Here is a 26,013-nt window from a genome sequence, read left to right as displayed (position 1 = left end):
ATGCCTCAGTACAAATAGATAGTCCCAGTCCTTGACACAACTCCCACTGTTCTCCACAGAGAGAAAAAGCTCTCCTGAACTCTAAAGAGACTGAAGGCAGAACAGGTTTAACTAACCCTTACTTCAAAGCACAGGCGCACGCTTAATCAGAAAGCCTTTTAATTCTGCCCCCTCCCATGTGCCTTCGATAATAGGCCTTCTGATTGTCGTGAGGAGCAAAAGAGGAGACTCTTTTCTTTTTTCATGAGGTGGAGCCTCTGCACGGCAGCACAGGGTTCACAGGCTGTTTTAATGTGTGGGAGAAGCAAAGTGGAAAAAATACTGGCCAGAAGCAGAGACTGGCTCAGTCATGGACCCTTCAGTCGTGCAACTGATGCACTGGTGTGTCCTGCGTCTTGGCTCATCTCAGAGACAGAGTCTCTCAGAGCATCGCATCATTCCAGCCATCCCAACCACCCTGGCCACAGGGTCAGGATCCCAACCCTCCCAGCCGCAAACTGTTCTCCCCCCTGAGCTCTGGCAAGCAGTACCGTGACATTAAAGCCCAGACCACTAGGCTTAAGAACAGCTTCCACGCCACTGCAGTGCCCCTCCGTAATTCAATTCAATTCAACTTTATTGTCATTAAACTTACACAGGTGCATAGTATAATGAAAACTGTTTCTCATTAGTCACTCAGGTGCAGTATATAAATAGGACAGAAGATAAGACAATAGACAGTAACACAATAGCAATAACAGTAACATGTTCAGGTGGGTAGTTGCGTCAGCGTGCGTAGGCTGCAAAGGAACAAGTAATAGGTTTATTCCATGCTGAAAAAAAGAAGAAAGAGAACACGTTTCGGCCGTGGAGCACACCTGAAGAAGGCTCCATGGCCGAAACGTTGTGTTCTCTTTCTTCTTTTTTTCAGCATGGAATAAACCTATTACTTGTTCCATAACAGTAACATGTACTGTTATTGCTATTGTGCGGGCAGTGCGGTGGCTCTGTGGCTCAGGATCTGCATTTGTGACTGGAAGGTTGCCGGTTCAAATCCCGCAGCTGGCAGAGGAATCCTACTCTGTTGGGCCCCTGAGCAAGACCCTTAACCCCAGCTGCTCCAGGGGTGCTGTACAATGGCTGACCCTGCACTCTGACCCCCAGCTTCTCTCCCTGTCTGTGTCTCCTTGGTGAAAAAGCTGGGGTATGCAAAAAGATGAATTCCTAATGCAAGAAATTGTATAGGGCTAATAACGAAATATTATTATCATTATGTAATAACATAACATAAATAACATGTAACATGTACAGTAACATGTAACACCTAACTGCAGTGCCTAGGACCTCAGTGCACCTCTGCACTATGCACTTTTCTCAGAGGCTACCATGTTTTTTTACAGTATCGCATATATATTGTTGTGATTGTTATAGTTTATTACGGTATGTTTGTAGCGTGCTGTCTACATAGTGTGGTATCGCCTGTACTGTGATTATCCCGAGAGATCTGCGCGAATTCAAATTCTAATGTGGCAATAAACTCCTCTACTCTACTTTCTAGAGCTGTGGAAGCGCTGGGTGCTGCACTACAATAAAGGCGGTGTCTGTTCGCTGAGAGCCTCCCTGTCACTGAAAGCCTGCTGCACTGAAATAGGTGCACTGTTCTCAAACCACAGGGAAAATAACATTTTTTTCTTTTTGGCTGTGTGTTGTCTTGGGCTTTCTGCTTTGCTTCATTCTGTTATCCCTGATCCCTGGGATAGCCCCCTTGGGGTAACATGGTCTCTACCCACGGAGTTCCGGACACACTCGCTGTGGTAGGAAGGTGGGATTGCTACACGACGAGCTGCTGTAGTGGTGCTGATCCAAGTGACTGTGCACCAGGGTCGGAGCAACAATCCCACCGCGTGACCCAGCACAGAGCCCAGCCATGTTAATGAGTAGACTCTGAATATAGATCATTGGTGTGCAAGAGCAATGCAGTAGTGAAGCTTATGAGCATTTGTAAGGACAGCAGTATCTTGCAGACCTAGTGCTTTGCGGACATTCACCAATTTATAGCAGAACTGCTCTGGACACTTCCACTGGTCCGGGGTGATGATTTTTATGTCTCTGCAGAATGTGACTTGGCTCAAAACGGCATGCAGTAGGAGTTGGGACTTTTTTCGTGTGCTCCCTATGGCATGTGTTGAAAATGCTGGCAGCACTGCAGTAAGTAAACACCCCTCATTTTCTGCTGGCGTTAGCAATGGCTCCAGACATAATGAAACCGAGTGAATGAGTGAGGTAGAGGTTTCAGGCTTTCCCCAGCTAGCACTCTGGGTCATGGCAGACCTTTATAATGCATGGTGCAAAATCAGAAGAATTTGTACTTTCAAGCCCTCTTGTTTTGTGTTCTCGGCTCTGTCCTGGTCTTTTCATTATTGTGTCATAATGCCTGGCTTAGCTGGTATGTGGGTAGACTGTATGTGAATGCTATTAACAGGGGATTAGAGTCATGATTTTCTGCTGTTTTCTTTAATGGGATTATTTGAGTTTCATACTTAACGGCAAACGAGGTCTGTCAACCGGAACATAATTGCTGCCCAAAATCCTCTAATTCTACAAAGGATATCCAGAAGAGAAAAACAGTTCTGCTGCTTTAAGCGATTAAGGCTTCCTTAATCACAGTTATAATTAAGTGAACAGTGTGGAATTGAAATCGTGTTGTACAGTATAAAATTAAAATCTTAACCAAACAAAGAACTAGCGCAGATTTTCTCTTCATTTATTTATTTTGGTCCAGATTTGTTTTCAGATTCGGTTAGTCCTCTGTTGCAGTGACTCAGTGCAAGAAACAAAAACCTTTAGAAAACCCAGGTGAAAAAGCAAAAAGTGGTCTTCAGTGTTAATTGGGTGGGATCCACAGTCAGAGGTGTTCTGTAAAGTTAACGTGAGTGGGAAATGCATTTAAAACATGCATGTGCTACAGTATATTATCAAGAAGTAGAAGAAGCAAGAATGAAAGTAGATCCTCACCACTCACTGCTGCTTCAGAGATGAGGTTTCAGTTCAGAACTAAGAGCTTGTTGTCTTCACTCTTCAGAAGCAAAGTAAGAGCTCTGGAAAGGAGGCTGATTGCCCTGGACAACAACTAAGAACATCTGAAGAGTGTTAAGATTTATTTTGCACGTTTTGGCATGGACGTTCTCAGTTCGTCACACAAGCGTGCTCTGCTGGCATGGCAAATTATTTATTGATGGCTCCGACGTCACATTTCATGAGTGAGTTTCAGTGGACTTGATTTCCACTTAAGGGTGGACTTGATTTCCACTTAAGGAGTCAAGATATTTCTCTCCTTTCAGTCCCTGATTCCTAATTTCTGTCTCTGTCTCTAGTGTGCAGATTCCTTGGGGGCACTTTACCCCCATACAACATATACTATTGTGGATGTAGGCAGATTCTTTGAAAAAAGACGTATATCATTTCTGTCTGGTAAACGTCTGCCTGGTTTAGAATTTTGGAACTTAAAATAATGATGTGTATTGTAACAGATGACAGAACATTTACTCATTTCCCGGTGCCTAATTCTGCAAAGGTCTGTGAGACAGTGCAGTTCTATGTAACAACCTCTCTGCGCATCTGTATCAGCACATCTGCTTAGGTTTGGTCTGAATCTTTAAATCTGTGCTGTGCAAAACAACCTTTATAATATAATATAATAATAACCTTTACTGTCTGGAACACATTTGTTTAGATTGAAGACATGTATACTGTACTTCAGAGGACATGTTGTATATCAGTGTTTTCCTGGAAAATCTAAATGAAGGTAATTCTGCCAGGCAGAAGGGAGAACTAGTGCTGCTTCCCTTGATCACCACGATGGAGAGGTACAGCACACACATGCTGCTGCTGTGTAAATCTGCCCGCGTTCGGATCAGTTTTAACCACCTGTCATATAACAGCCGAAGGGTGCGTACATGCTGTTTGCTGAAGTACATGGGCAGATATAAAAATGTTACTGTAAAGCTGTCTGGCAATGACATTATTAGGTACTACCTCTTCTGTTGCACCAGGACAAGAGGGAATTGAGATTTCCACAGTGACCTAGTTTATCACGGCACATTATACCAGAGCTTTCCAGAAATTATGCTGCTTGTTTTTCATTCCTCTGAGCTTTTTGCAGGTTTTTCCCTTTATCAATTGACTAAAGTCTGTCAGTGCTTAACACAAAATACTCCAGTTTCCTACATTAATGTCCTTCCATCTGCTACAGCTGCAGGAAGTGTCTCTAAAATTAGATAAAGTGCGTAACACTTGGCTGTGTAAACATTTCCAGCTTTTAAAACACATCCATATATCCATCTAACCATTTCCCAGGGTTAAAGGGAGCCACTGTTGTGGAGTGGGTATTGGAGAAAACGTGCAAACTCCTCCCAGGAGGTGACCCATATTGAAACAGAACCCAAGATGGCAGTGCCGCCCACCAAAATAGTGTTTGACGGGGGAGAAAATGAAACCGATGATGTAAATATCCCTGGAAACGTCATTTTGGCCAAGTGGTTTTACTGTACAAAATTTGCATGATTGACATGGCTGTGCCATTGATTTTTAAAATGTTTTCACCAGATGTAACGTACCTGTAAGTGACCATTCATCAATGCCACCCACTGAAAACGCAATGATGCATTTCCCTTTGATAAAGATAATGCTGTAGTTCCAGCATGTGGGGATTGCTTGCGACAACTCTGCGGGTGTGAAGTCACATAGCTTGGTGACACGACTAGGCATGAACTCTTTGGTATTGTGCAAATGCCTCGGCAGCTGTGGAAATCACGCTTCCTTATAGTGCTCCCTGGACAAGGTGATCTTGTCTGGGTGTATGAGCCTGGGTATTAGCATGTGATATATAGAGCCTTTGAAAAGAACTGTGCCTGTGAAACTTAACAAGGCGTGAATGTCTTACACGGGTCTCTGTATCAGTTAAATAATATGCCAGCATACATCATTACTCCTCGGATTGCTGACTGTAAAAGCTTTAAAACATTTATAACCAGCCATTTTAAAGGCTTTCTGTTTCTGCTCCATACTGTAGGTGCAGGCATGAATCATGGCTTTGTAAGGCAATGCTCATATAATTTCAGCGACCAAGGAATGCCTATTGTCAGCTTTTTACTGTATACCACAAGAAACACAAATGAGTGTTAATACATTTTGAATCAAAGGTGTTTTCTATACAAGCACACAGTTCTAACACAGAGCAGGAGTCATCTCACCTTGAGCAGCACCTTTGCTGTTAAAGTCAAACCCACAAGTTTTTAAAGCATTCCTCCTCTTAACACTTGGGCATGTGAGAGTTGCTGCACATGAGGGCGATTCTCTTCTCAGGTTATCCTGACTGTCTCTTGTTACTTGTAACTGAGGCTTCGCTCTGTGTCTCTCTTGTACCTCATCATCACTCTTTGAGAACTCTTTAAGTGCTGTATTTTACCCTTTGACAGACAGAAATTAGTTTTTGTTTTAAGAAATGTCCAAGTCTTGAGGGCCTCACTTCAACTGTTGGGATGACAAAATGTGTTTCACTTCTTTAATGACTGGAAGCTGTGTTCAGTCCGCAAGCTCTCTGGCAAGATTTGGCTGCTTGTCGTGTCTCACATTCCTACTTGTGTTTTAGCAAGAAGGGGAGTCTTCCTTTTTGTTTGACTAATGAAGAAAGCAGACCCGTGTGAGGCTGTGTTGGTCTGTGGCAAGTTAACTACAGGTAGGAACATTCACATTGCAGCAGACGTTGGTGTTATAATTATTGTTTTGTTGTGGTGCTAATTGCTGCTTGTTCAGTTAGTCATAGATGTCAAGGGGATATACTGTAAGAGATTGCAAATGAGAGGAAGGCGTTGGGCCTGTTTAACTTATTTGGTTGCTAGTTGATCCAAGTATATCCAACTAATTGATCCAGGTACCTTGTCAGTGTGTTTCTTGAAAGGCCTGTTGGTGAGCGAAGGCTGTCTGGATGACGCAGCTGCTCTGTCCTCCTTTGCAGCTCTCTGTGAACAAACCCAGTCCCCTGATCTGTGTGTCCTGGGTTTGCAGGGTCCCTGATGGGTGACCTTGAGCGAATGGCACGAAGCCAGCTTGCCCTTTTCCTATTTTTCATTCCAGAGCACCGCAGACTGCCGGCCGAAGAACAGCAAACCCTGTAAGCTCTGAACCGCAAGGTGCTCAGGAAAGATTAATGAGCTCGGAGGTACAGTGGTGTGGATGTGATGGACTTTAAAAATGCATACAATTACACAAGAGGCAGCAGAGCAAGTGTTGCTCCAGGGTTTCATTTGCAGAAAAATTGAGCTGCCAGCTTTCAGCTACTCTTTTCAGTCTGCATGTAGGGCATTTGTCCCTGTATCTTTCATTGGTGTGATAACACACTGCTTAATCCTAGCACATATCAGTTATGCTGTATCAGTCCATCATGGAGTTGTTTGGTTTTCTTGTACATTTTGAAGCACGTTGAGGTTATTGTGATGTGGGGATGCATGACTTTGTGTTACTAGAGTTCTCTTCCTGATGTTGAGAGATTTGGAAAAGCTTGAAGTCAGTTAATCTAACAGGGTTTGGAGTTGGGTGGGACAGGGTTATGGTGGTTCTCGCTGCTACTGCTTTACATGGCTTGGCACCTCAATACCTGTCTGAACTTTTATCGCCCTACTCCCCACCTCGCAACCTCCGCTCTTCAAATTCTGCCCTCCTTACTGTCCCCCAAGCCCGTCTACATTGTATGGGCGACAGGGCCTTCTCCTGCTATGCCCCCAAGCTCTGGAACTCCTTGCCCAAGGATATTAGAGAGTCACCTTCTCTAAACTCCTTCAAATCCAGACTCAAAACCCTCCTTTTCAGAAAAGCCTTTACTTAACTGGTTCCATTCTTCACCCCTCTGCTCTTCTTAATACCATCTTCCACGGTCTCCTCTATTGTTATTGTTGTATTGTTGTAATTATAATTGTGTCCTGTCTTGTGAAATTTTCTTATTTATTGTTGTAGTCTTCTTATTTATTGTTATTGTCATCCTGTAAAGCGCTTTGAGAAGCCACCTTTAAAGGCGCTATATAAAATAAAGTTTATTATTATTATTATTACTGGAATCCTGGGTTTGACTCCAGTCTGGGTTTCCTTCGGGGTGGGGTTTGGATATTTTCCGCATGTGCTCTGGTTTCCTCCCACCTCCTAAAGGTAATCGTTGCTGGCTATGCTATTTTTTCCATTGTGCTGAATTATGTCTTTTGATTGTACCTGTGCTTGTTTACACTCTGAGCTGGCGTCCCATCCAGGGTGAAGCCCAGCCTTGCAGTCCCAGAATTCTGGGTTGATGCAGTTCCTGCCTGCTATAAGTGTCTTTCCGTTGATAGATGGGTTTGGAGTGAGACACAGGGGTGTGGTGCTCATATCAGTTCTATATTTTTAGATGTTTCACACTTTTAGAGTCCCGTCACAAAACATACACCTACTGTATCTTCCTACAGTACTTTAGAAAAACAAAAATACATTGCATAACTACTTTAATTTCACCTCTCCCTCTCTGCATGCACAAATAGTGTTGTAATTGTCATTTTCTTGTGTTTATTTAAGTGGATTCCTGTAGCTTGTGAATACTGTCTGCTTTTATTCATGACTCTTGGAACGACACACAAGTTGAAGGTTTGATGTAACCAAGGCTGTATCTTCTGTGCTGCTTCTCCTGTGCCTCTGTCTAGGTCCTGTCAGTGTCTTAGTCCTGCTCCTGGTGTGATAAAGCAGACCTCTCAAAGAGTCATGGAGAATCACTTGGAGGTATTGGAGGGGTTGGTGAGAGAGAGACAGAGAGGCGAAGTGTATTACCCACCCTCTTTCTCAGCCCACTCCTGAGAAATTCAGCATTTCTGGGATACCAGAATATTAGGAGAGTGGGTGCCTATTTTCCTCCAGATGACACTTGTTTTGCATTTTAAACAAGACTCGTACAGTACATTCATCGATTTCCAGGAATTTTTTTTTATCTACGTTCTCTTATCACCACATGGAAAGAGATCTGCAATCCCAGCGGGTGTCTTATTGTTAAGACATGTCAGTAAATGGATTTGTGCAAACATGATCAGAAAAGACCTCTGCTGTGTAAATAAAATACATTTGAAGATTTAGCCACTGTTTATAGGTACAGTATACAGTTCCAGGCGTATAGTGCTTGTTTTTCAGTTGTGTTGCTGGAGTAGGATTTATAACTGTAGTAATTGTACCCCTTGTAGTAGTACTGATAGTTAATCTGATTCTTTCCGCATCTGATTCCATGTGCTTGACTGACACTTTTGGACATACTGTACAGTACTGCATCAGTACAGTTTGTAGGTTTCGTTCATAAAATGAGGCTAAATCTTTTTGTTTAATTATCAGCAGTTAAAAGTGTTGCCCACAAGCACACAGCTCCCTGTGTCGACACAATGGTGCCATTTGTCTACTGAAATTACCTCTCGGAGAGGGATAATTAGTTTTTAGGCAACATCTTCATTATGTTGTTACCGTGCAATGTTCAGTGCAGGGAATAAAGTGAATATATTTGTTTCTCTTGCCGCCTAGGTGAGGTATTTGCAGGAATTTCCAACATGTAGTAACTCAGTGGTGGACACAATCTGGACAACTGCGTCTTTCCTGTCTGCAGCTGAAGCTGTGTTTAACGGCACACAGTCTCCTTGGCATCTGAGCGCAACAGCTGCCCTTTCCTCTGTACCTGGAGCTTAGGAGTCCATCCACACGGTGCGTGCTCTCAGCAAATGCCACAGGATGCCAGGTTCACAGGTCTTAAACGTGCCTAGTTCATAGTAAGAAATGCAGCTGAACGTGACTGGCCTAATGTCACGTCACTACAGCTTTCATTCACCTCAGACATTATCCACAGAATGAGAACCCGCTTTTGTTCCTGTTCAGACCAGCCCTGCTGGCGTGTGCTGTGTGCCGCAGCTGCCTCAGTGAGAGCTTTTAGATCCTCTGCCTTGTCCGTACAGTCCTCAGCGCACCACCCCGCCACCCCTCTCTCAGGAGTTCAGACAGCCTTTCAGAAGTCAGGGGGGCCTTGCACTTCTTCTTCTGATCTCGCTTCCGTTCACCAGGGAGCAGACGTACCCGGGACGCCTCTGACGAGCTGCGGCCTATCAGCTCCGTGTGGTCAGCGGTTGCCATGGTGCGGCCGCTTCAGGACGGGGAGCCAGCGCTGTGATTGGCGGCTCGGGAGGGAGACTCTAGACGGACGACTCCTGGTGCCCCTCTCTCCCTTTCATGATCAATAAATGGTCTCATTAAAAAAAGAACTGGATCCTCAGCAGCATTCTGACTGAGGATGCTGCTCCTCCGTCCCCAGACACCTGCCTTGTCCTGACCCCCAAGGGTAGATTTTTCCCAGAAGGCCATTCTGTACTGTTTATAGTCTCGTTTCCTGCAAGTATCTGTTGATGCTGTAGGGTGGGTCATTTCTTCCTGTACTATTATTAAGCTGCATTATGTTTTTTCTTTCTCAGTGTTAAACAACATGTTATAACAAGGCCTTTATCAAGCCGCTTTGCTTTAGAAGTAAAGTGTTTTCAGTCACACTGACGATCAGTCTTTGGGGTTTAGTTTCTTGAATTTCTTGAATTTCAGTTACCTGCAGTTGTCCTGATGGAGGGTGTTGCAAGCTGTCATGGCCCCTGCTCATGGACCCTTTTGTCTCATGCAGGACAGGAGACGAGAGGAGCGCTGTCTTTTAACCCACACCAGGAGGCAGGAAATACCAGGCTTACTCAGGCCACAGAAGCGAGAGGGACAAAGAGCACCTTGTCTCAGTGCCTCCTGCCCCTCTGCAGCAGCACTCCTACTGTACAACACGGATGTTTTCACTGCACAGAGGAGCAGCGCGGTGGAGCTAGACCTGGAGTCCCGCGTGTGCCGAGCGTGCCCATGTCGGGGCTGTGTTTCTTCACGGACCGCATACAGTGTGAGCATAGCAGCTGTACAATCGCAAACATGTCCGCGCAACATATTAATCTGAGCAGCCCGACTGTTCTAATTAATCAGTTCGCAAACGTGAAATCCGTTACTGCTGCCCGGGCGAGGATGATACGGACGATTGCTTGGCACAGTGTCAGTGTGCAATGTACCCCTTCCACACACATTAAAAAAAAAACCTCCAGTGCTAATGCCTTTCACTTAGTAAGAAAATCATTCCTATAAACACCGGTTAATAGAGCAATTAAATTGTCCATCTGTTGACTGTTTGAATCAAGCACAGATAAGCCTGGGCATACATAATAGGAAAGGGATGAGCTGGTGAAGGGAATCTGAAATTGAGACAGCCAGCAGAATGGAGGGGGTCTGCTGTTTTTCACTCCGAGTCTTCTGCCAGGAAACCTGCGGGAGTAAATTGATCTTGAGCTTTATGCAGGCAGTATGCAAACAGAAAGGCTGAGCTTCCCTTAGAATTTGGTCAAGCTTAAAACCTCTAAAGGCTGCAAGAAATCAGAAGGCTGGCTGGTTGCCCGGTTCCCACACCTTAGTTGACTGGTCCTTTGATTAGTGATGTGTGTAGAGAGTTAAGAAGTATCTCCATTTGTATCCCACTTGGAAGTCCAAGTAGTGTATGAAACACGGTGTTGTCAAGGGCTACAGAGGAAAATAAAGCACTGTGTTTCATTAGAAGGCACTGGCTTAAGTGTGGTGTTTAGCTTTTGTGTGCAACACTCTTAAACTCTGCAGGGAGGAGCACTGCCCTGAGCTCTGTGATTTGTACTGCACCCCACCTCCTCCAGGCACCCCGCCGAGGTTAGGCAGATCACCCAGTTTGAGCCCCGGGGACTGGCTGTCTGGAAACATCTGTGACTCGAGCCAGCTCAATAGAATGAATTCAGTCCTCATCGATGTGTGCCGTGCTGTTGGGAGGCTAACCTTCAAACGGTGCTATTAAAGTGCAAAGCGGGAAGGACAAACCAGTGGCGATGGGGAATTCGCGTGTGGTATTTGAGCTGTTCTAGACTCTGCTCCCTTCGTCTGTGCTTTTAGAAAGCAAAGAGTAAAAGCTTCACTAGTCCAGGAGATTTCCCAGGCTGAGTGAACCTGAGGCAGATTGTAAAATGTGCTAGAGACACCTGAAAAAAGGATGACAAGAAAGATTTCCGTAATAAATGAAATAATTAAATCTTAATACTTAAATTACAAAAAAGGCTTTAACTTGGTGGTCCATTTTAAATAAAAAAACAGAATTTCCTTGTCTATTGGAAATAAAACAATGCTGCAATGTGCAGTAAATGTAAAGGATTCTTTAACTGTAGCATCGGAAGGCTTGAAGCACTTTCCGCTGTCAACATTGGGGATATTGGGAAGATTCAGAGAGTTTTGCTTTTTTACAATTAAGCATGCAAAATGTGATTTACTTGTTCTTTTTCTTTACAAGTCATGTTAAAATAACACTTTAAGCAAATCTAATAGCTAACACCAAGGATAAAAAAAGTCGTCTTCTTGCTTCTTGCTTCTGTGGAGCAGTAATTAGAACTAATGAATAATCCCTAAAATAAGGCTGTTCCACTTCTGACGTGTTCGTCAGATCTATTTGGCCACTTAGGGCTTAATTAGGACTGGTATTGGGCTGATTACTGTTCGTTAACAGGAGCTACGAGTCTGTGGTACAAGGCATGCTGGGAGCTGAGGGTCAGAGTGTCCAGGGTGCAGGTGTACAGTCCCAGGGTGCACTTCCACATTCCGGGTGTGAGCTCACTTTTTATTGCTGACTGCCCTTTCCCAGATTCTCACACTGGGCATGTGTGAGGCAAAGGCTGGAAGTAACTCTGCTCTCTAGTGAAATTGTGCATTTTGTTGTTCATTTCGTTTTGTGAGGGTGCTCGTCAAGATTAATCGTACTGATTTCTTTAAGAACGTTCCCATTGAATGTTTGCTTTAGGAAGATGCGAGAATGAGCGGCCTGTTTCTTTCCACGATCACAAAATGTGAGTACAGCTGTGTTTTGGTATTCCAAGTGCATTTGCTTTTGGCATCGTAGCTGCTTGACACGGGCAGCTTCCTCTTTCTCTTCTGTCATATTTCACTGTTTAAATTTCCAGCAACACACAGATGATGGGAAATCTGACTGTTTTCATTTGGGTTTTTTTTCTTTGACTTTTACTCTCTGAAAAAAAAATGACACAATGACAGCTCTTTTCCAAAAATGCAGCAAATATTTTTGAATCCAAGTCAAAAGCCAAATGACCTGATCAAAAGCTTTGAATGGCAATGCTGTGCTGTAAAATTTCATTTTACATTCCTATGTAAAAGCAGTTTAATATATTTCTAGGCTGATATTTGATAGTCTTCTATATTTTGTTATAACAAAACATTTGTCTTCACCTTTATGGTTCTAGTGCTTTAGTACTTTTAGTACCATCCCTTATCGAACATCTCTTAATATGCTGATTTTCAACATGGGATCTGAAAAAAGAATTCCTTACACTTATACGGTATAGCACCCTTCTGCACAATCCAGTCAAAGCACTTTACAGGTAATGAGGATCCCCACCACACCACCACCAGTAGTGGAGCCCCACCTGGATGATGCACCAGTCCGCTCCCCACACACCAGCTCTCAGTGGGGAGGAGAGCAGGGTGATGAAGCCAGTTCAGAGATGGTGATCATTAGGATTTTAGCAAAAAATAAAGGCAAAATGGAAGAGTGTCATAAGGAAACCGTTTGTGTCTTACACAGTGCTAAGGAATCTACTTGTGCCTTACACAATGCTAAGAAACCCAGTAGTATCTACCACAGTGCTACAAAATCCAGTTGTGTCTTACACAGTGCTAATGAAGCAAACCTCACAACAGTAATTGCCAGCTATTTGGAAGAGATTTGTCTTTGTGGGCGGTAGTGTGGAGCAGTGGTCAGGGATCTGGACTCGTAAGCTACAACTGTACCTTTGAGCGAGGTGCTTTACCTGAATTTCGTTGCGTGAAGTACCAAGCCATACACAGTATAAGGATGCAGACGAAAGTCTGTTTGGATAAAAGTTGTGCCCTTCACAAGTGTATGAAAGTTTGCCACTTAGCTCTCAGACAGGTATTGAAAACCAAATAGACTGTCATGAGGCTGGGCATAAATGTGACCAATTGCAGGATGACTGTTTTCAGATGGAGCCGATGAGCCATGTCAGGGGTTTGCTGGTTAAGGTCTGACAGCTGTGATTCAGCATACATCTTCATCAGAGCTCAGCTAAGTGAATTTTGCCATGTGTATCTATTATATCAGCTACTGGTCTGTGACAGCCACAATGTCATTGCCAGCATATGTTTCCGTATTTGTCTTCATCCCTGAGAAAGACAGGTATGGAAATGTTTGCTGAGAGATGTTAATTCTGTCCTTAATTCTGTTTTTGACAATTTAACCATCTTTCTTTTTCTGTTTAAATTCAGCAACTACAGTATATATAGGAGATCAAAGCAAAACACTTTGTTCTCTGAACCCAAACAATCAGTTGATTGTTTAGTTTTGATTCTTTATGTGATGAATCTGGACTACAAGAGATTAAAGACTGAACATCCCTGATGAATGAAAGGGCCAAACTAGGTTTCTTGTACAGTATGTTTCTTCTGAGGGCAGAGTTAGGATCAGAGTGACAATATAATTATCGATAACCACGTATGTTTTTTCCCAGGCTGGTTTCAAAGATTTTCTGCCTTGAAAATATCCCAAGATGTAGGCAGTATTTTTTAAATTAGTCCGTTGACGTTCATTGTGCAGTTAATAGCTGCCTGAACAAATATATGTTCTTAATTTACCTGTCAATTCCAATAGTTTAAAATGAGTTTGACACAAGCCTGCTATTTGTATCGATTTACCATTTAAAAAGCTGCTGGATAAAATCCACTTTTTTTTTTAACTTCCAAAGCAGACAAAATATAAGCACCATTAAGGAGGAAAACAGTTTTGGTTTTGGGTTATAAATTGTTCCGCTGATCCCCGAGTGTATTATTTTTAATGTTAAAAGTTATCTGTTAACTTGTGTCGTCCCGCCTGCTGATTCTTCTGCTCATTCCTCATTCGGATGAATCAATACTGCAACACAGCAGCCAGACAGGCAGAGCGCTTTCCTGTAGCTTGCTCCCTTCCATGTGCGTTTGTGCATCTGGGGTCATCAGGAATACCCCCTGGCCACCCTGGCCCAGTTAACAGTGCTGGGGCACTTTGGAGTGTCCAGCATGCTCAGACGATGGTCTGATATTTCCCTGCTGAAATTCCACATTAAAAAACAATTGAGTTAAAAACATGGGGGGGGCGGCAAGGGTACATGGGATAGTATTGCAGCTGGGGTGCTGTCTGTGTGGAGTCTGTGTGTTCTCCCCGTGTCCGCGTGGGTAGGAAAGGGGCATGGGACGTACAGGTATGTTTTCTGGTCGAGCACACAGCTAGCGAATGGTGCAGTGGTGCTGTCCCCAACTGGCATTCTGGTGTCTGGGCTTGGCAGGAAGCTGACGGTCCTGTGTGCAGGGATTCGGAGGCAGAGGCAGCATCCTGGTCTCCGAGCTCCTCAGAACCTGTTGGCATAGTAACCACAGAGCGGAGCAGGTTCTGGGTCTTGAACACGGAAAACAGGAAATTTCACCACTGAAGCAGAATCGCACAGTAAATCTGTATCATTATGAATTTTATGCAGTGTTGTTTTTCCTTTTACATATATACAGTAATTACATTTTTCTCCCACACCTAAAGCTGTTATTCTGTTGCAGTCGATCATATATTTTTATTACTAACTGTAGTAGTTCTTACAATGCTAATACTAACTTCAGGATGTGGGGCGTTTGAGGAGAGCTCCTTTAATATTTCACCTCATTTTGTCATCTGCTTATTGCACCCGGCATTCCAGTTGATTCATTTAGTGTCATAAATGGATCTCACCGTGTGACTCAGGGGCATTGAAAATTAGATTTCTGTCACAAATTAGCACCAAGGTGCTGGCAAAGTTAGACGAAACTAAACCTTCTGCAACTATTTATTTCCTTGGTTCTTTTCTTGTTCGAAGAATGTTCTTGCATATTCTGTCTTCTGCTGATTTAAACTAAGTGAACTAAGGAGCCCGAAATATCCAGAACCTACTGTACTGTTGGCTTATCTGCAAGACTCTTGCCACTTGATCAAAGCTCCGTGTAAGAGGATTCTGTTTTGTTTTCCAGCATATCCCATGACTGAATCCTGTCACAATCTGAACTGGTCCATTTGGGGTTCTGATTTAATCAATAACGATTATCATTGGGGTCTTTGCCAGATATCCGCAGAGATATTGAGGAAGCGGGAACCCCAAAGAGGAAAGGGGGTACCTAGCTCCAAGGGGTAACCTGATGAGCCCCGAGTTAAAGGAAACACTGTTTCACTGCATTCCAGCTTTTCCTTACTCTCCCGCTGTTGTGTTGTGTGTTTGTACAGTAGGTGCGCCATGACTGTGGCTTTTTCCCTAAATCCTAAATATATCCCTATCTCCTGGAGCGATCGGAGCTCTCTTTCATGTTACAATGGGATTGGCTCTTTACGCTTTCTCTGAATCGCACTCGTCCCCTTATCAGTAATCTCCTTAAGCAAAGGATTTGCCTCAAACACGAGATGAAAACCGAGCAGAGGGTTTGGAAATAGTAAATAAAACTCTCAGCGTGTCATATTCTGTGAGGCTGGATCTTGGATCGCTAAAAAACTATTTCTGCCCATGTTCCTTATAAAAAGAAAATCAAATGACCTTTTTTCCCCAAAGTTAGATGCAACAAAGCCACAGCTGTTGGTGCAGAATACCAAACCTCTTGAGAGGTTTGAGCAAAGGCTCTTTGATGCAGACTAAAAAATGCCATCTGATCTGAGCAGTAAAATGAAAATAAAAAGTGTTGATCTTTGAATATTTTTTTTTTAATGAACCTAGAACAAAATACACTAAGACGCTAAGGTCTGTAATGGCATCAGCCTTCTCTCTAGGGCTTCGATCTGTGAAATGAAAGCGCTTGCCCCTCTTGCGGTCACCTGGAGGCGCTGTTGGACCCTGTGCAGGAATTCCTCTGAGCACAGCTAGGGGGTGGTAGGAGAGGTCCGGGTCGGGGTTCCGCAGGGTGGTCCGTACCCAGCGGAGGTGCCTAGGGCACAGAGTAGACAGAGGACTGGGTTCACACCAGGATATCCACAGGTCCTCAAGAGGGTAAGCAGGAGGCAAGGTCGGAGCATACTGGGAGACACAACAGGAAGTTCAAGCAGCGTCAGGGAGAACGAAGGAGCTCTGACAGAGGGATTCATGTTGATTAGAATGATTAGATCTTTGAGCCCGCGCAGGAATGTGTGGAGCGGCGGTCTGCGAGGCGGGGCCGTAACCGCCCCTGCAGAAAGAGTCCACACCGCCAGCTGCCTGGGGCGAGGGGCACTTTCAGGCTGCGGTGGAGTTTGCGTGGCATTCGGAACCTGGGAAAGTCTAAAAGCGCCTTGTCTGTTTCTCTCCTTGTCTGTTTCTCTTTTGCATCCAGGGACGGCAGCGAGAGGATGCACTAGAAAAGGTTTTAGGAAAGAACTGGCTGTGCAGCTCAGTCTTGCTCATTTGGTGGTCAGAATCTTATTTTTCCTGTGTAGGTCTGCTTTGACCTGGGCTTTAAGCTGCATTAGGCTGGGCAGTATTGTAACCCAGCGCACAGTGCAGCACACAGGATGCACTTGCCTCATGTGTATAAAGACAGATGCACAAGCCAGCTTTGTAAAAAAACAATTTCTTAAAAGACGAAACAGGGAAAAAAAAGAGACTTTAATATACCAATATATCTAAATATACCCATTGCACTCGTCTGATATTCATTTCTCAACCAGCAGGGCTTCCCAACATTCAGGATTGGAGACTCATGATTTTTGCTATAGGCTTAAGGTGACAAACTACAGGAGATGTATTTTAGTTAGGAAGCAGAGACAGTTCAGGATTGTCTTAAATGTGGAACCTTCTTGCTCCCTCTGTCTAACAAGCTGATCTAGCTTTGGAGGCTGACAGGAAAGTAGTTTGATGAGTTTACTAAACCCCAAGTCAGGCTCCCCAGATAATAGGAAAGTGAAACCCCCAACATAGATAAAACTCAATCAAGCAATGGGCTGTGAGATGAACTGTAATTGGCTGTTTGTTCTGTAGATAATTTGATTACTGACAGTTCCACTGAGCTCAAGTATGTATGGACGTCTTAATGAATACATCTCAAAACTCAGAACAATTACAATAATTGTTTTTTGTTTGTCAAGACAAAAAGAAAAAAAAAGAGATGCAAGTTTTTCTCGGTGTTGATTAGCCAGGTCATAGAGCATGAAGAAAAACTAATGAATACATCTGTGGGATGATGTTTTCTTTGCCAAAATACTGTCAGAGCGCCTGCAACCTCACAAAGCTCTCCCTGCATGCTGCATTTCACTGTCGCGCTCAGTGTGCTCACGGAAGCGTTGGACAGACACACGTGCTTGAAATTGGACTTTTTGGCTTTGGAAAAGGAGACTGGAGACTCGTGGACGCTAGGGACCTTCTAGACCCATGTGTTTCAGGATGCAACACACAGCAATAAATATTCAGTGGTTAAGTGACAGCTGTCCTCATGGCGATTGACAGAGCAAGAGGTAAGGGCTAGGGTTGTGTGCTGATCCACAATGATAGTCCCACTAGAGAGTGCAAAATGTGGAGTGTGCCATGAATTCTGTACTGTGAAACCAGCAAGCAATGTGACGTCAATACCGTATACTCACTGGCCGAAATATTAGGAACTCAACAGTCTCTCTCAGCAGGATGTGGTGCGTGCGTGTTTGTTTTGAGGAGCATGAAAAAGGTGGATGAGTAGAAGGTGCAGTTCAAGCCCACACACCATCACCCCCTATCTCCACCTCCACTGACGTCCTGCAGGAGGAACCATGGCAACCGCATGTTTCCAGCCGCTCTTGTGGTTTATGGAGGCTCAACATGACTTCCTGTGGTGGGGGGGGTCCTAATATTTTGGCCAGTGTGAACTGTAATACTGTAATCTCTCTAGCTTGTTTCTGTATTTTGCCGCTACGGGGAGGGAAGACTAGGGCTGGGAGGCTGACAAATATCCGAATGTTGCTGAAAAAATCATTCATGGAAACATGTAAATTCATGTCAAAACGTGTCACTTTCTAGCATGGGGCTTAGCTTTTTGAGGGCTAGGGTCTGACACTTTTTCTGGAGGGATCATGCGTTTGATTTTTCTTCACGGTGAATGCCTGAATATCCAAATGGATCCATTAAAAGGACATCTGTAAGAGAGCTCCAAAACACCAAATGTAGCTCATAGGGTACAGCAGTACGAGGATTTAATAGGGTGTAACGTGTAATTGATAGAGTGTCACTCTTGATGTATCGGCAGCTTGTTAATTCCATTTGAAATTGTGCGGCTGTGTAGCAGAGTCGCTCTGGATGAAATGTTTTGCGTAGTTTTTTTTTTTATTATAGATTTTCTTTCTGACATTTTCTCATGCTGAAGTGCAGGACACTTCGAATTGCCCATAAACCGCAAGTTGAGATTTCACCTTTTTGATCACAGGTCTGCGGCGTGTGGCGCAGTGCAGTCTAATTTGCAAGAAGCCCTTGTTCCTAAATGGCCCCCCCATCGGAGAGTGTGCATTGTATTTCAGACGATATTCAGGCAGTGCCCACCCTTTGCAGGGCTATTCATAATAATTAAATGATCTTATCTATTCTTTTCACTGTGAGCAGGAATGTTGTTCAGGATGAGGAACATTGAGAAGCCAGATGCCTGTCCTATTTCATTGCATATTTTTTTATCATGAGTAATTTATCAGTTCTCAGTTATTGATAATTGAATTGATTATCAATAATTGGTTTAAAAACGTAAGAACAGAAGAAGGGTTAAAGGGGAGAAGCTGAGATGCGTCCTGATTTGTTGGTGTGGCTCCTGATACAGTATGTGCTGTAATTGATTCCGAAGTGTCACCCAGTCGTTTCTTGAAGGATTCCTGGCTCAAAGCTTCAGTAGCTCGGCTGAGCTGGCGGTTCCTCCACCTGTGCCTGTACCTCCATGACTGTTTTTCTAAATAACCTCCTCCTTCCATCAGTCCTAAACCCATCTGATGTTAAAGCGCAGTTGTGATCTTGTGTCCTATTTGTTGAGCTTGGAGTACCCTGCTGATATATCTTCAAAATCTTTGAATCAAATCCCTTCCATAACCTCCAGTGTTTAAGACTAAAGAGGTTACGTTCTTTTAAAATTCCCTTGTATAATGCTCCTTTGAGATCAGGAATTAGTGTGTGCAGTCTCCTTCAATCTCTTCATAGATCAGCAGTATCCTTTTTGCAAAGCTGCGACCAAAACTGAATGTGTTCCTAATAGTGCTTTATATACTGTTTGCATTACTTTTCTCGGTTTGAACTCTGTGCTACATACAGTAAGCAGATATACTTTGTCTATATACTGTACTGTTCGATCACATCATCAAGCTCAGCGCACTGATGTTACACTTGTTTATTCTGCGTCAATCAGACATAGATTTTGAAGAGCTTGTTTTTGCTATCTCAAATGACTCCCATTTGAGGTTCAGCATTGTCAGGGTTTTTTAGATTGTACAGAAATTCTCGCACCGCCAACCAAAAAACTGCATCGTGTGACCTTTCTCTCTGATAGCGCCTGTCGGGCCCGGTGCTCTCGGAACAACACAGGAGATTTTTCCCAGATGTCTCCATGCAACTTAACCTGCAGAGCAAATCTGTTGGAAGGTCGTCTTTTACCAAGCAGGGGGGAAATTGTGTTCCGCGCCTGGATTCCAAGCACTGGGGAGCACAGCAGTTGAAAAAAAGAAACTCATTTCCCAGAGTCGCTGGGGGGGCACACAGACACTGTACACATCTCTGCTGTGTCAGAAACAGGTTCTCTGCAGAGCTGAGACAGAACAGGCAGGAGGCAGGAGTGCTGGTGAGTGGGCCTGCCTCCCGTTGTTTGCATCTGCACAAGAACCAAGCATGCAGAACCCGGTACCAGGCTCAACAGAGCCACACTCCTTACGGGCCATTCATCTGAACACAGAGCTGCACACATACAGGAACATGCATTTAAAATTGTGCAGACGCTACACAGAGAGCATACCGACAGGCTTTCTTCCAAAGTCCCAGGTCGCTGCCCCAGTCCCCAAGTTTTCAACCTGGGGTTGACGGCACGAGACTCAGAGGACAGGTGGAGTCTGTTGAATACCTTAGACCCATGGAAAGAATGTCTAAAATGTGCAAGAACAGGTATTAAAAATAAAGGTAAGAAATCTGTCGATTAAAAATCAGCCTTATAGAGGTTTAAAACTTTATAGATAAATTGATGTCTTTTTTGACCTAATAAATTCAATGTCTGAGCCCCTGAAAGGACTGCGTCCTGTCCTGAGCCTGCACTGCCGCCCTGGCCCCGCTGGAGCCGCGACTGGCCTGCCCTCTCGTCGGAGGCCCAGCGGAGCAGCTGCCTCGGCCCTTTCTCTTCCAGCCGGCCGGCTGGCGCCCGGCTGGGCTCCGCGGACGAAGACATAACCAGTCTCTCCTTGAGCTCTTCATCTGCACACCAGATTCCTGGGGTGAGCCGCCGGTCTTACACGGGCCGGGCTTTTCAAAGAGGGCAGCGTAGAAGCGCCCCCACGAAGCAAACAACACTGACATGAAAGAGGAAGGCAATCTGGTGTCCTTTTAATCCTGTTTGCCTTATTCTGGCTTCAGGGCCTCCCTGTTAGCTCTCCTGTAAGAAGACGTATGTAGATATTTAAGATGGCTTGAGTACAAGAGCAATGAGAATATTTGATAAAAGCCTCCTTTTACCAAAGTATCCCAGTGTATGTTTTTTTTAATCTCAAAATAATATGCTGTCTTCCCCAACGTGTGAAATCCTCCTCTTTATATGGATGTGGTTTTAAATCAAACTATTTGTTTTTTTCATTTTAAGTATTAACATTACACAGCAAATAGGACCTAATTGTTTTCAGTTGCCTTTAATTGCTCAGCTACAGTACATAAGGTAAGGGCTTTTCACAGAAGATTATCTAGTATTTGGGATTTGTCCTTTGGCATTTTTTTCATGCAAAATGCAAATGCAATGTTTAATTTCTCCCTCTTGTTTGGTGACTGCAAACAGCAGAGCAGCGTTCAAATTGACCATCGGTTCTTTAATGCCTTTCTGTGTTTAAACTCATGTCTTTTTTATTGTCAAGTTAGCTCTAGCTTAGTCTTTGCTTTGACCTTTGTCCTGCCCAGCCAGGCTCCTGTAAGTATGAGCAGAGAGGCCAATCTTACCCTCAGCACAGATAGAAATGCACAGATAAACATACTCTATTTATCATATTGATCACTGCTCGCTGCTTTCATACAGTCTGCAGCTGGAAAAACGTACAGTACACAGAATAAACTGCTGTGCCAGCCCCTATTCAAGCACCAGCAGAGCTCTCCTGGCTTTTGTGCAGCCCTGAGTCATCCCTGTGTCAAACTGGGACTTGTTTTATCACAGTCGGAAGGATTGCTTTTTCTCCCATAACTGGTGCTTTCTTACACCTCTTAATTTTTGTTTTCTTTTCAGCACACTTGCTATAAAACAGTTGTGTTTATTTAGCTTCCCAGCCACTTGTAATTGCCTGGTATTATTTTTTTTTCACCATACACCATTCATTTCCTCCATTCTTTACATGAGGTGCTGCGGTCACCCAGACAGACACCTGCTGTCTCTATACTCTGAGGAACATTTTGCACACCAGACCTTCTTTGGTTTAGACAAAATAAAGTCAGTGGGCTTGACTTGAAGTCTGAACAAGCTACCTTAGGCATGTGCATAAAACATACTCTGGCTTCTTTCAAAAAAAGAGCCGGGTGAGAACCTCAGATCCATTAGCTACTAACTACAGACTAGATGGATAGAATGGCCTCATCTTGTTTGTAACCACTCATATGTTTTTATCACTCATCATTAGCATTCTCCAAGATAACTCTGAGTTTTGTGGGTAAAGCTTCCATTGTTGTTGGGGTGGTGCATTTGATTAACTATCTTAGTATTTTCTTCAGGTGATACTTATGTAATATGTAATGTAATATATGTGCCGGTGATGAATTATTGTGTGTGTGGAATATGTGCACATCTTTAGAATGAGTCCCAATTAATTCAGCCTGTAAAATAGTGGTAAAGGCTCTTCCAGAAGAAGGAACGAAAAAAAAAAGATAACCGTTGTTTGGAGTTGTGCCAAAAAGAGAGATCTCTTACAGAGAGTTCTTTAAGTCTTCTCTGCACCGTATGACAAAACAATTCAATCAGGAATGAAAAGGATAGTGTGAAAAGCAAAATTAAGGTTTATTAAATGTGCTGTGGAGCAGCAGGGTCCTGCCACAGGACTGACTCTCATTGTACTGAATGACATTGGTAAATGATGCCTAATTTCTTACTCCTGGGGGTTTGCGAAGGTCTCTTTCATTGCCCTGAGCAAGCCTGTGTCCAGCAGCCACAGTGACCATCCAGCCTGTACTGCCGACCCTGACACAGGCGCTGAGAGATGGAGGTAAGAGTGAAGTCCCTTCTGTCTTATTTTTATTTTTTTTTAAGACTTAGGGTTAAGGTTTTTTTTAGGATACTGTGAAGCGAAGGCATTGTGAATTAACACACTTTTTATTATCAAAAAGATTAAACACCATAAAAAATTACATGTACAAAACTATAAGATTTGAAACACAAGTATGTACAGATACAAAAAAAAAAAGGTGAGGGGAAGAAGTGACACAGGGCGGCCAGTGTGTCGGGGAGGGGGGTCCGTGATGGGGCTGCGCGCTTTGTCGTTCTTAGCGGGGCAAAACAGACCAACAGAATCGAGAGCAGGGGCGATGCTTGCTGCAGCAGAAGTGGGAGCTTTGTGATCGTGAAGGTTTGGCACTCGGGGAGTCGGTGAAGCAAGAGGCATTCCTGCAAAGAAAACCAAAAGGCAGTGAGTACCGTACGCTGACGACCTGTTCTACTGACACACCGCGCCTCATACGCTCCTCCAGCTGTGCTTCAGAAGGACTCTCCTCAAACCTCAGGGGAAAAGCTCTAATCTGAAATCGTTCTTTTGAACAACACGCGGAGTCTTGGCTATTTAAAGGTGGTTTTTTTGTTTTGTTTGTTTGTTTCCGTATTGTAACACAACGAAAGTGAAGTAATAAAAGTATATAATGAACGTAATTTTGGAAAACATGTTTTGCATGGTTTAGTTGAAGTATTGCAACAGAAATACAAAGGCTGCCTCAAACCTTAATTCCTGCCGATGCGCAGAACTGGATTGTGACAAATAAATGAGTGTTTAATTAGTTAAAAAGTTTTAAAATAGCTTTGGTTTAATCGATTCTGGCTCTATGATTTCCAACAAAGAAGATGAATACATTGGAATTAAGAATCAGGATGAGATCAAACACAATGAGCTCAGTTCATTCCCTGAAGGCAGTCTTGAGAACCTATATTCTAATTAACTACAGTTTCATTAACATTTGTGGCTGTATGTATTATTTTCAAAAGGGTCACATCTTTAATATCACAAACGCTATTCGACGTACTGTAACTGGTACTCGGCTGGTAAGACAGGGATTGTTTTGAGTTCGTTATATAATGGTTTCAACACTCGTGGCAGTGGTTCAGCAAAGAGGGATACTTTCTTCCTCTGCGACAGGTTGCATGAGAGCCGAGAGGAGTTTTCATCTTCTGAAGGAGTACAAAAGCAACAACTCCAACAGAAAGCAAGGGGTCTAGGTCACACAAACCCTTCAAGCAACAGTACAGCACATTACAAAAGCTGTAGATGGGTTTTGGATGCCTCAAAAATTAAGAAAAAGCCTGACTTTCGAAGGTCCTTCAAGAAATGGACGAGGTTCTTTCTTGGGTTTGGATGTTCTTCATCCAGCCATACTGTTAAGGAATTGTCATTCAGTGTGTAACACAGCTAAAGAAGGATGAATGAGTAATTTTATAGGCAGGCTTTCTTATCAGGCAGTTATCCTGACAAATCAAATTACCTACTAAGAATTCAGTTAACTGACTTGACTCTAGAGACTCATCTTTATAGTGAAGGCAGCAGTGTGGTTTTCATGACAGAATGGAATAGTAGCCTGGAAAACAGATGTTTCACCATGGTTTGCTAGAACAGAGAGGGATGTAACGTCTGTTTTCTCTGTTTTATAAAATTGCACATCATTATGCAGCTGATAAATAATGAATGGGCTGACCTAAGTTTGTGCTTCTTTGCAAAAATAAAAACATTGAACAGCTGTTGTGACATAAAAGGGACATGTTTGGAGACCTCTGTCCAAACAGTCTTAGTGGTTTATAGCGCTTTTACTTAAAGTTTGTAAAACCCTGACATTTCAGGTTTCGCACAGAGACCAGGGGTACTTAGAAGACAAAGAACATAACTAGACAGGTCAAGTAAGGAGTCAGTGGGAGGGAAGCAAGATTTGTTTTCAAAGAGAGGTGTAGAAAGTATCTGGAAAAAAGCAGGGGTCATGGCACATTTTCAAGAGCTAATTGTCTGCCGGAAGGTACATCAGTAATCGGGCTTCTCAGAAACCTCATCTGCTTCAGAGACTTGAAGTGATTCATATTCAGTCATATTTCCAAGGATATCCCAGGGCTCGTGTAAAATCTATAGGCTGCAATTTCTACCCACTTTCTGACCAGCAAGAGAGAATTAATTGAATAATCAATACTGCAGATAAGGAACACGGGCACACAGATGAGATCTGGCTTTAGAGGCGCAATGTCAGGGGTCAAACGTGGTAATGAGTATGATTTTCATGGACACACCAGTGCAATCATGTAATTTCCTCTTTTTTGAGACTTTGCTTAGCCTCTGTTGGAAAATTCCACTCCGCTCTATAATTGTGCAACAAAGGCTTGCATGCGGGCTAGTGCTTGTGCACACAGCCCATTCACTCACAGACACAGAGGCAGCAACATACGTAGGAAAACACTGGCATCCTTTTCTTTTTTAGTGCGGAATAAACATTACATTCATTATTTTAATGAAAGGAGATTAGCAGCATAGAAAATCTTCTTCTGACATTTTGCCTGATGTTTCCAGTTAATTAAATTGGTAAGGCAGGACAATCGTTGGTTCTGCGGAGTGCTGGGTGGCTTTTGTGAGGCACTTATGCTCTTAACGAGGCTCCACAGAGCAAGGTTAATTAGTATCTGGTCAATAATAAGGTTGGTAAGGCTACGGAGAAAAAAACAACAGCTTTTAACATAATCATACCAAGACCAGTCATGTGTATGTAAACTTCCCACACCAAATTTTTTGCAGTGTGATTACAGTAAAAGTTCAGAAGAACAGAAGAAGGACTTACGATCCTTCTACCTGTTTTTGTAAGATAATTCTGAAATATAATCTCTGTCCCTGTTACTACAAAGTCTGGAGTTTATAGTTGACCTTTGGAGAGGATGAGAATTTTTTTTTTCTTGACACACTGTGTCATCTTTGCTGTTATGTTTAAACTCACCTTATCCCTTAGACTCTGTGGAACCAAGGTTTCTCGGGAGCCTACAGAATTGAGGGGCTGTTGTGACCCGTTGAAGGAAGAACAGAATCTAGCAATGCCACCCTTCAGGCAATACTTTGGACAGCCCATTCCAAAGAGAAAAGTCATCCTGATCTACACCTTCACTTTCCTTTTCTGAGCATTTGAATTTGGTTTTTAACATTAAACAAGGAATACATACTGCAGCCTACATTTCCAAATTCTACAGACCCAAGACAAGAACACACGAACAGTCTTCACCACAGATTGCTTGATATTGGTGGTGCTGGTGCTATGCGCATGATGTCCAATATGCATACTTGCCTGCACACATTCCAGTACACTTGTGTTCCTGTGAACTGACACCAAAACCCATGTACAGTATACCACACCAACCCAGGAGCAAGGGATGACTTGTGGATTAACAAGTCAAGAGTCAAGACGCCGAAAGGCTACCGAGAGGAGCAGCTCCTATAAGACGGCAAGATTGAATCAAGAAGTAGACAGGAGCACACTG

The 26,013-nt window shown here is 43.5% G+C and overlaps 1 protein-coding gene and 1 long non-coding RNA gene across 4 annotated transcripts in view; one reads left to right on the top strand and one right to left on the bottom strand.

The window, feature by feature from the left end:
• The first annotated feature begins 5,711 nt into the window (after nt 1–5,711).
• Nucleotides 5,712–15,867, top strand: LOC148672144 (uncharacterized). The gene is made up of 2 exons (XR_015935677.1): nt 5,712–6,199; nt 9,689–15,867. It is a non-coding gene; the product is annotated as an uncharacterized LOC148672144 (long non-coding RNA).
• Nucleotides 15,868–22,602: 6,735 nt separating this feature from the next.
• LOC148672142 (leucine-rich repeat and fibronectin type III domain-containing protein 1-like protein) overlaps nt 22,603–26,013 on the bottom strand; it is a 76,187-nt gene continuing 72,776 nt past the window's right edge. For all 3 annotated transcript variants that reach the window (XR_015935674.1, XR_015935675.1, XM_088627596.1), the window contains one exon: nt 22,603–22,914. The gene's annotated coding sequence lies outside the window, so the exon portion shown is untranslated. The remainder of the gene's footprint in view (nt 22,915–26,013) is intronic.

Source organism: Lepisosteus platostomus, chromosome 4 (assembly GCF_059453375.1).
Source record: "Lepisosteus platostomus isolate fLepPlt1 chromosome 4, fLepPlt1.hap1, whole genome shotgun sequence".
Classification (NCBI taxonomy): Eukaryota; Metazoa; Chordata; class Actinopteri; order Semionotiformes; family Lepisosteidae; genus Lepisosteus; species Lepisosteus platostomus.
Note: the sequence above shows the minus strand (reverse complement) of the source record. Positions and strands in the feature narration are given on the sequence as shown.